This window comes from Mesoplodon densirostris, chromosome 16 (assembly GCF_025265405.1).
Source record: "Mesoplodon densirostris isolate mMesDen1 chromosome 16, mMesDen1 primary haplotype, whole genome shotgun sequence".
NCBI lineage: Eukaryota > Metazoa > Chordata > Mammalia > Artiodactyla > Ziphiidae > Mesoplodon > Mesoplodon densirostris.
In genome coordinates this window covers 38,285,222-38,299,029 of record NC_082676.1, presented here as the reverse complement: position 1 = coordinate 38,299,029, position 13,808 = coordinate 38,285,222, and the positions used below count along the sequence as shown (strand labels likewise).

General features: G+C 39.1%; 1 non-coding gene across 1 annotated transcript; it reads left to right on the top strand.

Moving 5' to 3' along the window:
* Positions 1-2,044: 2,044 nt before the first annotated feature.
* On the top strand, positions 2,045-2,117 carry TRNAG-CCC (transfer RNA glycine (anticodon CCC)). Its single transcript has one exon. It is a non-coding gene; the product is annotated as a tRNA-Gly (tRNA).
* The last annotated feature ends 11,691 nt before the right edge of the window (positions 2,118-13,808 follow it).

Genomic DNA, 13,808 nt, shown 5'->3' with positions numbered 1-13,808 from the left:
GATCCTTTCTGAAAGAATTCCTAATGGATGTACTTCAGGAAGAAGAAATTTCTACTTAGAGCATTATAAGAAGCAGTGAAGAACGAGGAGGCGAAGTGACAGAGGGAAGTGACCTTGGCAAATCCTCTCCTCAGAAAAAGCAATGATAAAACTGGCAAAATTATCCAGTACAACTATTTCAGTACTCTGGAAGGTAACTAAAGGCATACAGTGAATTGAAAGGCATTTATTCAAGAAAAATTGAACCAGTAATAACAGTGGGTCTGTGGCATTTTATCTCCAGGCTGCTTCCATTTCCCTTTCCCCACCCCCAATGCCAAGACATGGTAGCCATGAAAACTGGCAGCCTCACTTCTGCTGCTGGAGGAGCTGACCTGATTTGGAGCTCTGCAAAAAAGCTCATGGTGAGGGGTGATGTTGAAAATAATACCAATTGATGGCAAACAATTGGGAAAGGCCACTGTCACAGTTGCCTAAGGCTACAATGCTGCCTGGGGCAAGCAAGAGAGCAGTCAAAAGTTTGAAAAGGAGATGTAGGGCACAAGATAGCCACAGGGGGCTTTGAGAAGCTCTGACATATTCCTGGGGATCTAGAGGTGTGCACACACATGTGCGTGCAGTTGAGGATCCCCACTCCAGATCCCTGGCTGAACATCAGGCCTTGTGCAAGCAGAAAGTAAAAACCAAGGCAGACTTGTAAGCTTCCTGAACTTTGTGTGCCCCAGTCCACACACAGACCCACTTGGCAAAGGGTGGAAGGCACGGGCTCAAGGTGTTTAAGAAAAACTTCTGACCAACCACTGGCTGCCACTAAGCTATGCTGACCTAAGGGTGATACCTAGGAAGTCAAGCTTAAAAGTAAAAACAAGATGAAAAAAAGAACAACCACAACAAAACACCACACCAGAATAAAACTGAACAGAGACTTTGGTGGCTGCACACTGTGGGGAAGACAAACTATAAAGAAGTAGTCCAGACAAGTCACTAAGTCAACCAACCAGCCAAGCAGCAAACAACAACAGCAATGATAGAATCAACAACAACGGTCCCTGGGAGATCAGGATCCAGAGTTACAATATATTCTCTAAAATGTTCAGTTTTCAGTAACAAATTATGAGGCAGATCTCATTCAATCCTCCCAACAGAGCTATTTCTAACTCACGTTTGTGGAAAATGAGGCTCAGAGTGATAAAGTCGCTTTTGCTCCAAATCACACAGCTAGGACACGGCTGCACTGGCACACAACTTTTGGTCTGACTGACATGCAAAGGGACAGGAAAGTATAGCCCAGACACGGGGGGGAAAGAAGTAATAAACTGTCTGAAGGGGCGCAGACACTGGACCTAGTAGACAAAGACTTTATAAATCAGCTATTATAAACACGTTCAAAGAACTAAGGGATACATGTTTATTGAATGAAAGGAAAGTATGACAATTATGCATCAAATAAAGAACATAAATAAAGAAATGGAAATGGCTTAAAAAGAACCAAATAGGAATTCTGGAGTTGAAAAGTACAGTAACTGAAATAAAAAACTCACTAGAGAGACTCAACAACAGGTTTGAGTTGACAGAAGAAGGCATTAGCAAATTTGAAGATACATAGGTCCGTACAGATGATCCAGTCTGAAGACTAGACAGAAAATAGAATAAAGAAAAATTGTTGAGTGGAATGCTGTCAAGTATATCAACATACATGTAACGGGAGTCCCAGAAGCAGGGCCAGCTATGTGATTTGTGGGTCCCAGTGCAAAATGAAAATGTGAGGACTTTTTCTTTATTCCATGAAAATGTGTTGACTTTCCATGGTGTTTTTTAATTTGCTATTTAATGTTGTGCACTTACAGGCTTGGAGATACTTGTGGGACTTGTAAATGTTATACGGAAACCTGCTGACACCCTGATTTTGGCCCAGTGACACTGAATTTCAGATTTCCAAAACAGTGAGAGAAAATATTTTTGTTGTTTTAAGCCACCAAGTTTGTGGCAATTTGTTATCGCAGCCATAGGAAACTAATACAAACACTAAATATCTGTAGGGACTTCCCTGGTGGTCCAGTGGTTAAGACGCTGCACTCCCAATGCAGGGGGCCCGGGTTCGATCCCTGGTCAGGGAACTAGATCCCACATGCCGCAACTAAAAGATCCCGCGTGCCGCAACTAAGACCCAGCGCACCCAAATAAATAAATTAATAAATTAATTAACATTAAAAAAAATAAGAACTGTAGGATGTGGCTATAGGAGTTCAATGTACAACCATAAATACCTGTATTTAAAAATAAATTATATATAAAATAAGAAAGAGCAAATAATCTCAGAAATGTAGAAAAAGAAAAATGGAGCAAGTGCAAAGAAATTAGAAGGAAGGAACCTAAACAAGAGCAAAAATTAATGAACCATCAAACAACTAAATAATAAAGAAGATCTATAAAAAGAAACCTGTGGGGAAATTATCAAGAAAAAAAAGAGGCACAAATTAACATTTTCAGAAATGATAAAGAGGACAGAGAGATTTAAACTATCTATCATTTTCTAACAATAATTTAAAATCTTAAGTCGAATGGTGAGTTTTCTAGAAAAATGCAAATTATCAAAACTGACTCAAGATGACATAGAAAATCATCAAAGTGTAAAACAAAAATGTTGCATACCATACAGTTTTACAAGAATCAAGTCATTAGCCACTGCAGTCGCTGACCTACAGTGCACCCTGAAAGGAATTCAAGACCAAGAACAGGATGAGGCAGTTTGTGCTTTAGGAAAACAGGCAAAACAGGTCCTTAGATAGTTAGCTATATTTCGGGAAAAATTTTTATGAACCCAGATGCTTGCACCTTCCCATACTTAGAAAAGCACTAGAATCATTAACTGGGATATCTGTTCCTTGTGTCTAGCACTAACTTCCTACTGAGATGTATGCCTGATTGCACGTGTTCCTTAGCCAAAATCATATATATACTGGCTTCTCCCACCACATCTTCAGAGCATCTGAGAGGCTGTCTCCTGGGCTATAGTCCTCAGCAAAACACTGAATAAAATTCAACTCACAGCTCTTAACGTTGTGTGCTTTTCTTTCAGTCAATGAAAGAAATTGAATGGTATGTTAAATCTTTTAAAAATGACAACATTCACAGCAGCTTTATAGGTGACTTCTGCCAAACATTCAAGGAATTTCACAAAAGTGTAATACATAGTCTTCTAGAGAATAGAAAAAGAAAAAAGAAGAGTACCCAAATATTATATGAGGCTTGTATAAGCTCAATGCCAAAACAAAACAAGGATAACAGGGGAATGGAAAGCTAGAGGACCATCTTCCTCTGAATTACAGGTTTAAGTATCATAAAAAAATCTTAGCCAATAAAATCCAACAGTATATACAAAAATGAACACATTATAGCAAAATTGGGTCTGTTCCAAGAATGCAAGGTTTTTAACATTTAAAAAAATTAAGGTAGGGACTTCTCTGGCAGTCCAGTGGTTAAGACTCTGCGCTTCCACTGCAGGGGGCATGGGTTCAATCTCTGGTCAGGGAACTAAGATCCTGCATGCCGCGTGGTGTGGCCAAAATAAAATAAAATAAAATAATCTTAAAAAAATTAATGTAAGTTATCACATTGTCAGTTTTACAAAGAAAAACCATAAGCACCCCAATAGATGAATAGGAAATATTCCATACTTTTCAAAATCTATTAATGTTACAACCTCTTAGCAAATAATGAAAGCAGGGAACTTCTTTAACTGGATACAGAGTATTTACCAAAATCCTATAATAAAAATAATTTTCAAAAGAGAAATATTGGAAGTATCCTTTTAAAATTAGGAACAAGAAAAGCTTGCCCAATATCCACTTCTGTTCAACAATGTATAGGTGGTACTAGCCAGTACATCGGAACCAGAAAAATAATCTAAGGGTATTGGGCTTCAAATAGGTCATGTTGGTTCACAATTAAAAAAAAAAAACTATATATGTGATCATCTATCATTGAGGGTTTTCCTATTTATGGAAGAATTAACAATATTTGCAAAATTAATTTGTTATTGGCGTGTTTGAGCTTCTTAAAGTAGAATTTTAAACCTTTTCATGAATGGTTTTGGGCCAAGCTCAGAAGGAAACAGAGCCCATTTTACATACATGTGATTGCTTTGCTGTATTAACTCAGCAGCTTACAAGAAGGAATCCACTCTAAAAGAAGGAAAGTATATAATTTTAAAAGCCATATTAATCTGTATAAAACAGCTGGTTCTGCTATAAACTCTGATAAAAAGACTTAGTAATTTGATTTCATACTTAAATAGTATTTTTGTGGTGGGAATTATCGTTAAAGTAATATATGATTCCAACAAATACAACACAGTTTTATTGTATTACAAAGTACTGTATTGATTTGCCAAAATTTTGTAATTTGGAAAAGTAATTACCTTGTTTATATTTGTATTTCTAAAAGTCTTTATGATTTAGAAGGCTGTATTATAGGCTGATTATGTTAACTGAAATCTATTACCTACATTTCGCACCACTCTAAGCTTAAACAGAACAGTTGTTCACATCTTTTAGCATTTTACATTTGCCTAATTTATAAAATTGCCATGTGTCAAAAATCACACTTCTGTAATTGCTAGAGCATGATATATCAGATTATTTGAATGTAATCACATTTTGAAGTAATTGTGAACACAGAACATTCTTTTTAAAAGGAGACAGGCATTATTTGACTTATCAACTAACTGCAGCATAATTCCTAGGTGCTTAACACTTTTAATAATGTGGTGCCACAGCTGCGGAAAAACAACTGACTTAACCACTAGATGCACTGCAGTGGTTCTTATTTATGGGAAATCCTTATTTCTGATTCTGTATGTGTGTGTGTGTGTGTGTGTGTGTATACATACATATATATATATATATATATATATATATATACATTTTTTTTTTTTTTTTTTTTTTTTTTGCTGCACCATGTGGCATGTGGGATCTTAGTTCCCCAATCAGGGATCGAACCCGCCCCCCTGCAGTGGAAGTGTGGAGTCTTAACCACTGGACTGCCAGGCAAGTCCCTATTTCTGATTCTGAAGGCCAGGGGCTATCTGAAAAGCAATACAGTAAGTGAATTTTGTTTCCTATTTCAGGGCATGTAATTGACAACCACTAAATAGTATTTCTGATATTGGTAATTGTTGCATACAGAGTAGTTTGCTAATAGGCAATTAGCTTTGCCTTTATTTATTTATATTTTAATAGTTTTTTTAAATTAAAAGTTATTTTTTTAAAAATTTATAAATTTATTTCTTTTTGGCTGCATTGGGTCTTAGTTGCTGTGTGCGGGCTTTCTCTAGTTGTGGTGAGTGGGGGCTTCTCTTCATTGCGGTGCACGGGCTCTAAGCACGCGAGCTTCAGTAGTTATGGCTCACAGGCTCTAGAGCGCAGGCTCGGTAGTTGTGGTGCACGGGCTTAGTTGCTCCGCAACATGTGGGATCTTCCCGGACCAGGGATCGAACCTGTGTCTCCTGCACTGGCAGGCAGATTCTTATCCACTGTGCCACCAGGGAAGCCCACTTTGCCTTTATTTTATAATGCTTAATGTAAGTGATCAACTTAAAGTTTCTTATAAAAGAGAAAGTTAATATATGCATGTAAACTACAGAAACAGATACTAACTTATTTGAAAAATAGAGTTTTTTCTACTTAGAATATTGGTTACAAAACCCGTGTGATCATCTCAATAGATGCAGAAGAAGCATCTGACAAAATTCAACACCCTGTCATGATAACACTCAACAAACTAAGAACAGAAGGAAACTTCCTCAGCCTGATAAAGGGCATAAACCCACAGCTTAACATCATACATGATGGTGAAAAATTGAAAGCTTTCTAAGATCAGGAACAAGACAAGGGTGTCTGCTCTTGCCACATCTGTTCAACATTGTATTGGAGGTTCTAGTCAGGGCAATTAGTGAAGAAAGGCAGATAAAGGCATTCAGACTGGAAGGGAAAAATAAAAACTATCTTTATTTGCAGATGACATGATCTTGTATATAGAAAATCCTGAGAAATCCACAAAAAAATTAGTAGAGCTAATAAAAGAGTTCAGCAAGGAAACAAGATTAATATACAAAAATCAATTGTATTTGCATTCACTAGCAATGAACAACCCCCCCAAAAATGAACAATTTCATTAAAAGAACAAAGTGCTTAGGAATAAATGTAACAAAAGAAGTGCACAATTTATACAATGAAAACTTCAAAACGTCATTGAAAGAAATTTAAGACCCAAATAAATGGAAAGACATGTTCATGGATTAGAAGAGTTAATATTGCTAAGATATCAATACTCCAATACTCCTCAATTGATCTACAGATTCAAAGCAATCTCTATCAAAAACCCTAGCTAGGGGACTTCTCCAGTGGCGCAGTGCTTAAGAATCCACCTGCCAATGCAGGGGACACATGTTCAAGCCCTGGTCCGGGAAGATCCCACGTGCCACGGAGCAACTAAGCCCTCGAGCCACAACTACTGAGCCTGTGCTCTAGAGCCCAGGAGCCACAACTACTGAACCCAAGTGCCACAACTACTGAAGCCCGCGTGCCTAGAGCCTGTGCTCCACAACAAGAGAAGCCACTGCAATGAGAAGCCCACGCACTGCGACCAAGAGTAGCCCCCGCTCGCCGCAACTAAAGAAAGCCCGTGCACAGCAACGAAGACCCAAAGCAGCCAAAAAAACACAAACAGAAAAAGCCAAAAAAACAACAACAAAAACCCCAAAACTAAAAACACCCCCCCACACAAAACAAACAAAAAAACCAAAACAAAAAAAACCCTAGCTGGGTTTTTTTTTTTGCCCCAGAAACAGACAAGCTGTTCCTAAAATTCATATGGAAATTTAATGGACCCCAAATAGCCAAAACAATCTTGAAAAAGAAGAACAAAGTTGGAGGGCTCACATTTCCTGATTCCAAAGGTTACTACAAAGTAACAGAGATCAAGACTGTTGATACTGGCAATAAAGATAAACATATTAATCAATAGAATAGAATGGAACGTTCAGAAATAAACCCATACGAATATGGTCAATCGATTTTTGACAAGAGTGCCAAGATCATTCAATGGAGGAAGAATAGTCTCTTCAACAAATGGTAGTGGGACAACTCACTATCTACATGCAAAAGAATGAAGTTGGACCCCTACCTCATGTCATATACAAAAATTAACTCAAATTATAGGTCTAAATGTAAGATCTGAAACTATAAAACTCTTGGCACTTTGAAAAAGTTTGGCAGTTCTTCAAAAAGTTAAACATAGAGTTGTCATATCTGCCAGCAATCCACTCTTAGGTATATGCTGAAGAGAACTGAAAATGCATGTTCATACAAAAACTGGTAACAGATGTCCATAGCAGTATTATAATAGTCAAAAGGTGGCAACAATCCAAATGTCCATCAGCTCATGAGTGGATAAACAAAATGCAGTACATGAATACAATGGAACATTATTCAGCCCTAAAGAGGAATGGATGAATCATGCTACAAGATGGATGAACCTTGAAAACATTATTCTAAATGGAAGAAGCCAAACACAAAAGGCCACATACTGTATGATTCTGGAATGTCCAGAATAGGAAAATCCATAGGAACGGAAAGTAGATTTGTGGTTTTCAGAGGCTGTGGAGGGGGGGAAAGGGGAGTGGCTACTAGTGTGGATGGTATTTCTTTTAGGGGAGATGAAATGTTCTGTGATTTGATCGTGCTGATGGTTGTAAATATAACTTTGTAAATACATTAAAAACCGCTTGAGGGACTTCCCTGGTGGCACAGTGGTTAAGAATCCGCCTGCCAATGCAGGGGACATGGGTTCAAGCCCTGGTCCGGGAAGATCCCACATGCCGCAGAGCAACTAAGCCCGCGAGCCACAACTACTGAGTCCACATGCCACAACTACTGAAGCCTGTGCGCCTAGAGCCCGTGCTCTGCAACAAGAGAAACCACCACAATGAGAAGCCCGCGCACCACAAGCAAGAGTAGCCCCCACTTGCCGCAACTAGAGAAAACCCGCATGCAGCAAAGACCCAATGCAGCCAAAAATAAATAAACAAACAAACAAAACAAATAAAAATACCGATGGGGGCTTCCCTGGTGGTGCAGTGGTTGAGAGTCCACCTGCCGATGCAGGGGACACGGGTTCGTGTCCCGGTCTGGGAAGATCCCACATGCCGCAGAGCAGCTGGGCCCGTGAGCCATGGCCGCTGAGCCTGCGCATCCGGAGCCTGTGCTCCGCCATGGGAGAGGCCACAACAGTGAGAGGCCCGCATACCGCAAAAAAAAAAAAAAAAAAAAAAAAGATGGAATTAAAAAAAAACATGATTCACTTAAAAAAATGCTTGATTATCTGTAGGATGAATTTTATGTGAATTATATCTTAATGAAAAATACATGTATAAAATATTATTTAGCTTAAGGTTTATTAGTCCATTTGTAAAAGCAGCTCAAATATATGAAGTATTTGATTTTTTTTGGAAACAGAAGATTGGTTTTACAACCAAAACAACTTTTTTAAAAAATTTTTGGCCACACCTCGCGGCATGTGGGATCTTAGTTCCCCGACCAGGGATGGAACCCATGCCCGCTGCAGTGGAAGCACGGAGTCCTAACCACTGGACCGCCAGGGAAGTCCCCAAAACATTTTAACTAGACAAAATGTGGGTAACTATTTATATTTGGAAACAAGTTGGTTTGTAGAATATGTGTAAGGTAGATTTGTTCCTTAAAAAGTGTTATGTTCAAATGATTATACATTTCATAAAAACAGATAAATAGGTTGAACAACCTGACAAGCCTACAGCCCCTACTTCCTCGGGGAATTTGCTGGGTATGGGGTGATGGGATTGAGGCTACAAAGCAGAGAGAGTTGGCACAGTCTCATGGTGCTTAGATTCTAGGACACTACTAGAGTTAAATATAAAAGTGAAGCCAAACTAACCAAGGCTACACTGCAACTCCTTCTGAATTCAATTCCTTTTTTTCCCTTTTTTTGGCCTCACCGCATGGCTTGCAGGATCTTTGTTCTCCGACCAGGGACTGAACCCAGCCTCCCTGCAGTGGAAGCGCAGAGTCCTAACTGCTGGACCACCAGGGAATTCCCAAATTTTTTATGTTAGATATTTTATTTTTAAGTTCTAGAATTTCAATTTGCTTCTTTTTCATAGTTTCCATTTCTCCACTAAGATTTCCTAATTCATCATGAAAAAATTTTCCTTTACTTCACTGGCATAATTATAATAGCTACTTTAAAATAAAATTCCATAGTGCTAATGTCGACATTTGGATTATTTTGGGATTGGCCTTGGATGATTGATTTTCTTTTCTGTTGAGATTGGTCTCATTTTCCTATTGGTTTTGTATTGAAGATTTTGGATTTTATCCTGAACCTTGTGAATATTATGTTGAAGAGATTCTAGATTCTTATTTATTTACTTTTGGCTGTGTTGGGTCTTTGTTGCTGGGTGTGGGCTTTCTCTAGTTGAGGCGAGAGGGGGCTACTCTTCATTGCAGTGCACGGGCTTCTAATTGTGGTGGCTTCTCTTGTTGCGGAGCACGGGCTCTAGGCGTGCGGGCTTCCGTAGCTGTGGCTTGCAGGCTCTAGAGCGCAGGCTCAGTAATTGTGGCTCATGGGCTTAGTTGCTCCGTGGCATGTGGGATCTTCCCAGACCAGGGCTCGAACCTGTGTCCCCTGCATTGGCAGGTGGATTCTTAAGCACTGCGCCACCAGGGAAGCCCCTCTAGATTCTTTTATATAACTCTGTGTTGATTTTTTAAAGGCAATTACTTGGGTGGACTCAAATTCAAGCTCTGTCTTTTGGGCAGCAGCTTAAATTTTCATTTGGTTCTTTTGGCTGCCTTGAATCTGCCCTTGCACACGTGGTGTAGGGATCAGCCAGAGACTCTGGCAACTTATACCAGCATCCGGGACTCCCCTGGCTCTCTTCTTTCCAGGAATCCCCTTTAGTTCCATCAGCTGTACTTGTCCCAAATACTGCCCTCTGGTTCTTCAAGCCAGAAAGATTACTTTTAGTTTGGACAGAGCGCTTACTATATGACCCTGACTTTGTCTTGACCTCAGGCTAAAAGCTGTAAAAATGGAACTCATACTGTGCTAGTCCCTTCTTCCAATTTTCAACTCCCCTTCAGAATCTGCCTCTCTTTACACTCCAGTGCCTCCATGCTATTTACAAGTATTTATCTAGTGTTTACAGTTATTATCTGTGGGAGGGTTGGGTTTGTTAGGGGTTTACTTGGCCATGCTGGAAGTGAAACCAAAATTTCCAACTTTGATGAAAAGCATTAACCCATAGATTAATAAAAACTTCATAAAGCCCAAACTGGATAAACAGAAAGGAAATCACACCTAAGCAAACCAGAGTCAAGCTGCTGAAAACCAAAAGTAAAGAGAAAATCTCAGAAAGAGACAACGAAAAAAGACATAACATACAAGGGAACAGTTAGAAAAATGGCTTACATCTAATTAGAAACACTGGAAACCAGAAGGCAATAGAAAGGCATATGTAAAGGCTGAATATGCAACTTGTCAGCTTAGAATTCTATACTCAGTGAAAATAGCTCTCAAAAATGAAGGTAAAATAAATACCTTTTGTTTGTTTGTTTGTTTTTTCAGTATGCGGGCCTCTCACTGTTGTGGCCTCTCCCTTGCGGAGCACAGGCTCCAGACGTGCAGGCTCAGCAGCCATGGCTCATGGGCCCAGCCGCTCTGCATGTGGCATGTGGGATCTTCCTGGACCGGGGCACGAACCTGTGTCCCCTGCATTGGCAGCCGAACTCTCAACCACTGTGCCACCAGGGAAGCCCAATACCTGTTTTTTGATAAACAAAGTAGAGAGAATTTGTCTCTAGCAGACAGGCACTATGAAAATTGCAATAGGATGTTTGTCCATCAGAGGGGAAATGATACCAGATGGAAACTCAGATCTAAAGGGAGGAATGAGAAGCACCACAGATTGTAAGTACAAAGATAAAAATAAAGACTATTTTTTTCTTTTCTTAATTTACTCAAGAAAGTTGGTGGTTAAAGCAAAACAACAACAACAAAAATAACAATGCATTGTGAGGTTTATAGCATAGTAGAAGCAAAACATGTCACAATAAACACACAAAGGATGGGAAGAGATAAATGGAATTACATGGTTGAGAGGTCTCTATGTTATATGTGAAGTGATAAACATTAATTCAAGGTAAACTGAGTTAAGTGGACGGTTAGTTTTATAATTTATAGAGCAATCAGTAAGACGTACTACAAAGAGGTATAACTAAAAAATCAAAGAAGGGACTTCCCTGGTGGTGCCGTGGTTAAGAATCCGCTTGCCAATGCAGAGGACATGGGTTCGATTCCTGGCCCAGGAAGATCCCACATGCCGCAGAGCAACTAAGCTCGTGAGCCACAGCTACTGAGGCCTCACACCACAACTACTGAAACCTGAGTGCCTAGAGCCCACACTCCGCAACAAGAGAAGCCACCGCAGTGAGAAACCTGCACACCGCAACAAAGAGTAGCCCCCACTCACTGCAACTAGAGAAAGCCCACACTCAGCAATAAAGACCTAATGCAGCCAAAAAATAAATAAAACTTAAAAAAAAAGCCAAAGAAGGAGATAAACTGGAATTCTAAAAAACAAAGAACTCAATTCAAAAGAAGCGAGAAAGAGAAAAATATAGGAACAAAGAACAGATGGACAACTAGAAAATAAAAGCAATAATTACCAACGATATTAAATGTAAATGGACAAAACATTATTAAGGCAAAGTATGAAAGACTGAATAACAAAACACTACCAAATCATATGCTGTTTTCAAGAGATGCAGCTTGAATATAAATACATAGATAGGTTCTAAACAAAAGGATGCAAAAAGATATACCATGGAACCACTAACCATAAGAAAGGTGAAATGGCTACATTAATATCAGAGATACAGAAGGACATTTCATGATGATAAATGGGTCAATTTTTCAAGAAGACACAGAAATCCTAAATGTGTAGGTACCTATTAATACAGCTTCCAAAAACAAGAAGCAGAGAAAGGATTGTTTTTTCAATAAATGGTGTTACCTAAACTTACTGTGCTAATCATTTCACAATGTATACATATATCAAATCATTATGTTGTACACCTGAAACTAATATAATATTATGTGCCAATTATATCTCAATTTTAAAAGAATTTTTAAATTTAAAAAACCCTAATGGTGCTAGAACAATTAGCTGTATATAAATATCAATATATGGCTCACAAAATGAACCTGATCACTAAGTTCACATTCTTTTTTAAAATAATTAATTAATTAATTAATTAATTAATTTTTGGCTGCGTTGGGTCTTTGTTGCTGCATGCAGGCTTTCTCTGTTGCGGCGAGCGGGGGCTACTCTTCGTTGTGGTGTATGGACTTCTCATTGTGGTGGCTTCTGTTGTTGTGGAGCACGGGATCTAGGCGCGCAGGCTTCAGTAGTTGTGGCACGCAGGTTCAGTAGTTGTGGCTCGCGAGCCCTAGAGCGCAGGCTCAGTAATTGTGGCACACGGGTTTAGTTGCTCCGCGGCATGTGGGATCTTCCCGGACCAGGGCTCGAATGTCCCCTGCACTGGCAGGCAGATTCTTAACCACTGTGCCACCAGGGAAGTCCCACTAAGTTCACATTCTAATAAAAAATTAAGTCAAAATGGATCACAGGACTAAACGTAAAAGCTTGAAACTAAATGTTCTAGAAGAAAACAGAAAGAAAAGTTTTGACCTTAGGGTAAGCAAGTATTTCTTAGGAGACAAAAAGCACAAACTGTAAAAGAAAAAACTGATATATGGAACTTCATCAAAATTAAGAGCTTCTGGTCTTCAAATGATACAGCTCAGAAAATGAAAAACAAGTCACAAACTGGGAAAAAGTATTTGTAAAACCCATCTGAAACAGGACTTGAATGTAGAATATTTAAGAACCCTTAAAACTCAATAATATGAAGAACAAAACCGATAAGAAATGGCAAAAGCTGGGAATTCCCTGGCGGTCCTGTGGTTAGGATTCCACACTTCCACTGCAGGGGGCATGGGTTCGATCCCTGGTCGGGGAACTAAGATGCCTCATGCCGCGTGGCCTGGCCAAAACAAAACAAACAAAAGAAAGAACTGGCAAAAGCTTTGAACAGATACTTGACCAGATAAAGTACATGGATGGCAAATAAGCAAATGAGAAGATGCTCAAAATAACTGGTCACTAGAGAAATGCATGTTAAGCTCACAATGAGATGCCAGTGGCTACAATTAAAACGACTGATGGTATCTATTTCTGGCAAGGATGCAGAGAAACCAGAACTCTCATTGTTGGTAGAAATGAACAATGGTGCAGCCACTGTGACAGTTTCTTATAAAGCTAAAGATATACTTACCACGTGACCCAGCAATTCCACTCCTGGGAATTTATTCAATGGAAATGAAGACATATGTCCTCACAATGACTGTATATAAATGTATAATATCCGAAACCCAGAAATAACCAAAATGTCCATTAACAGAAGAATATATAAACAAATTACAGTATATTCCTGCAATGGAATACAAAATGAGCAATAAAAAGAATAAAGTTCAACTATACTCAACAATATGGACACACCTGGAAGGAATTAGGTTGAACAAAAGAAGTCAGACATAATAGAGTACATGCTGTATGATTCCATTTATTTGAAGTTTAAGAACTGGAAAACGTGCCCTACGTGATAGAAATCGTAACAGTGGTTGCCCATGGGGTGGGGGGTGGGGAT